A 4070-nucleotide genomic window follows, 5' to 3' on the forward strand; every position below is an offset into this window, starting at 1 on the left:
GTGGGCCAAAGAGATGGCTTAGTGGGTAAAAGACATTTACTGCCAATCTTTATCACCAGAATTCAATCCCTAGGACCTACAGGGTGGAATGAGAGAATTAAATCCCACAGTAATCCTCTGGCCTTCATATACACACTGTGTCTGGCACATGTATGTCCACTCTCCTACACACACTGAATAAACTTTTTTTTTTTTTAATTCTTGGAGCTGGAGGTATGGTGACAAAGTGCTGGCCTGGCGTGCATGGAGCCCTGGGTTCCATCCCCAGCAACTGAAAAAGGAGTGGGGAGGGAGAGGGGAAGCAAGGAGACAGGGAGAAAAAAGGAAGAAGAAATATATATAAGAGAAATCTTAAACTGTATAAGTAGCCATCTCATCTTGCATCTATACCTGCCACATGCACTCAGGCACACACTTAACGCTGTACTCTGCAAATGCCACAGTCTCCCTTGCTTGTCTGTCATTTCAATCTTTTCCTTTTAACCAGAACGATTTTCTCCCCTGCTTTCAATGCTCCAGGCAAGCACTTAGGAGTGAAAATGCTTGGTGATGCAAAGATGCTGTGCTTAACTTTGAGACTACACCACGTGTTCACTATAGCAGCCAGGACCATTTTAAGTTCCCACCAGTAATGTACACTGACAGGTGCTGCTATTTTCTGGGTTTTGGTCCTCTGCTACCACCTGTATGAAACAAAGTAGCAGATGCAACTTGTTATCTTGTGGTTTTGATTTGCATTTCCCTAATGAGCGCTACCACTCTTGTATTCAATCCATTCACGCCACTCTCCTTATACTGCAGCAAACATCCTCATAGTGTAATTACTAAGAGCAAATGAACTTTCATATGATATCCCACACTGTCAGATTTGGTTAGAGTTCCCCCTTTCTGAGCCCGGCTGGGCCTTCCCAGGCAAAGGCAAGGGTCTCTTGCTGAAGGGCGTTTCTGTGAAAGCTCACTGGAGAATCTAATACAAAGTTACAACGGAAAGCCTCCAGGCTAAAGCACTCAAACTAGTCAGGTCGTGAGTGTTATCCCAGGTACCTTACTAGAATAGTTTTTTTTCTGGTCCATCTTCCCAAAGGTTTGTAAGCAAAATTTCCAAGAGGTCAGAAATCTGTATTTTCCAACAAGTACCCATGGGTGATTCCTATGACCGGACCAGTTGGGTGAACTAAAGATTAAGCAAAGCAGAAGAAACACAAGATAGTTTGAACTAGATAATGTGGATTACAGATTATATTCTCCCTTCGCTACCTCTTACAAGAAGTTTCCAGTCTCTGGCTTGTGACTCACTCACTGCAGGAAGGTAGCCCCATTAGCTCCCTACCAGCACCCTTATTCTGAGACTGCCAATCCTTAACTCTTTGCAGTCTACAAAGTTTAGAATTCAATGTGAAGCTCAGAAAGTATGAGCTGACCCTTCCTGGTGGTTCATGCTTGGTTTTTGGCTCTTCATTGTGTGTGTGTGTGTGTGTGTGTGTGTGTGTGTGTGTGTGTGAAATCAGAACAATCCGACTCTGTGAGGGAATTTTCCAAATGCAACGTTGCCACTAATCCAGAATATGAGAGAAAGGCGCTCTTGTCTCCCCCATTAGAGATGTGGCTCAGAAATATACAGGCATACAGGCGCTAACTCAAAGCTGTTTATTTAGCATGTGGCTAAGCATGATTCAACCCATGTAATTTCAGAGCCGTGGCACATTCTACCCTGCCACACTGTTTTGGTGGTACTGGATGAGGGATTTGGTTATATGTATGAAGGGGGAAAAAAGCTGTGTAAGTGACCTTCTCATCTGGCATCTGTACTCCACGTGCACCTAGTCACACGCTCAATGCTGTCCTCCGCAAACCCCACATTTATGTCCGTGCAATGCCCGTTATAATTCACTGGATGATTGTGCCCACTGTTATTTGCCGAGCTACGCTCCACAGAATGCTGTGAAATACCTTGAACTCTTCTGCTTGAAGAAATCCCAGCGTGGGTGTCAAGGAAGGTTTGGGTACTGAGAGTTCAGTTAGAGAGAAGCCAAGGCAAGGTGACACCTAGCTCTGAGGACAGATGGCCCCCGTACCTCCCCATACCACTTGAATCCCTACATCCTCTTCGAGCTGAATGAAGCCAGAAGGGGATATCACCTCAGCTCCAGGCGGCAGGAAAGAAGTGACCTCTGGGAGGGTGGCAGTAGGGAGGAATTACAGCAAGGGGGGAAAAATGGGAGGGGGTGCACGCCCTCGGAAAAACAAAAGTCAGGAAAATTTCCAGCCATGCTGGGTTAGTCTTGTGACTCTGGCGTGTTGGCAAGGGACCCTGAATCTATGGGACTCTGGAATTTTAGGATGCATCAAGACAACTCCCAAAGTTAGTCTTGAAGGAACCCTTAGGTCAGCAGCTGTACCCGAAGGAAGGCTGTGGAGTTTGGAGAACCATGGGAAAGAAGAATACATGAACTGTGAATTAGGGCAAGTGCCAAGCAAGGCTGGAAAAGGCTACCCCAAGAAGCCTTCCCTACCACCCACGTCGGCTGACAACTATCTGTAACTCCAAGTCCAGTTTTTTTCCGTCCTCCATGTGAAGGCACACTCACACATCATCCACGCACACATATACACAGTCTGGCACACATACTCACATAATCTTAAATAAAAATAACACTTTAATTTTTAAAAAGACTTTGTAACTTAGTTTTTTGTTAGTAGTAGCATATGGGCAGCAGGTATACACATAGAGGTCAGAGGACAACTCTGTAACATCAGCTCTTTCCTTTCCCCTTTCCATGGATCCTGGGGGGTTGAATTCTGTCACCAGGCTTTCAAAGCAGGTGACTTTTCTCACTGAGCTGTTTCCCTGGCTCAGTAGTGGACACATCTGTAAGGCCAGATGAGGAGCGCGTTAGCTCTTTGGACTAATGGAGGTCCGTGTCTTATAACAGGCCATAAAAAAAAAAATACAAAGAGATCCACAGTATCTTCCTGACACTCGTGGCTGAGTCTTGCCTGGAGTCTCTGGCTGGCTTGCTACCTGCTGCTAATTCCTGTCTTTTCATCTGTGACCTTTGCCCCCCCACATCTGTGTTTCTCACTTCACAGACTGCAGCTATTTCTGCTCTCTTAGTACAAAAAGGATGAGTCGTTTTCCTCTTCCCAAGGCTACAGCTGGCTGGACTGGAAGGAAGCCTGCTTCCCCCAGGCTCTCTTGCGGTTTAACTCTAGGAATCAGCATAAACATCAGCCACACAGTCTAGGCCGGGCTCCTCTCTACCACTCATCACTCTATCAAGGCCCGTCTCCGATATGACTATCTCCCATCAGTCATTCGCCATATTTACAGAGCACTTACTGTGTGCCAGGTGCCAGGGGTACAGAAGTGATCAAAACATGAAGGTCATAACCCTGACCCAGTGATCCTGGCCCTTCAGGATATCCCAGAATAATGTCTTCTGCACTTGCAGACTTACAGAAATATTTGTAATACCCAAAGCTAATGAAGGACTCATGTCCAAAATATATGAACTCCAAAAAAAAAAAAGTCAATAAGCCTAGTGGAAAGTTGATAATACTTAAAAACTATCCAAATGGCAAAGAAATGTGTAGGAAAGGTGCTTAACCTCATTAGCTATTAGGGCAATACAAACTTAAGCCAAAATACTACTACTATGCATCCTATGCATCCGCTAGAATGGCTACCCCCCCTTTTTTTTTTGAGTCAGGGTTTCATCGTGGTAGCCTTAACAGGCCTGGAACTCACTATGTAGACCAGGCTGGCCTTGAACTCATAGAGATGAACCTGTCTCTGCCTCTTAGGTGCTAGAATTGAATGGCTACAACTTTAATCTTTTCAGATTGGTGGTACCAGTGTTGATAAGGTTATGAAACAAAGGCATTCTTAGCAAGAATAGAAATCTGAAAAAGCACATCAGAAATTTGTTTAGTACTATTTCCTAAAGCTAAACACAGCCAGTCCTAGCATCCAGCCCTGTTCCAATGTGCCAATGTATAAATGTGTAAATTCAGGCTGGGTGGCACATGCTTTTAATCCCAATGTTTAAGAGGCAGAGATGGACGCAGAG

This window comes from Mastomys coucha, unplaced genomic scaffold (genome assembly GCF_008632895.1).
Source record: "Mastomys coucha isolate ucsf_1 unplaced genomic scaffold, UCSF_Mcou_1 pScaffold1, whole genome shotgun sequence".
NCBI lineage: Eukaryota > Metazoa > Chordata > Mammalia > Rodentia > Muridae > Mastomys > Mastomys coucha.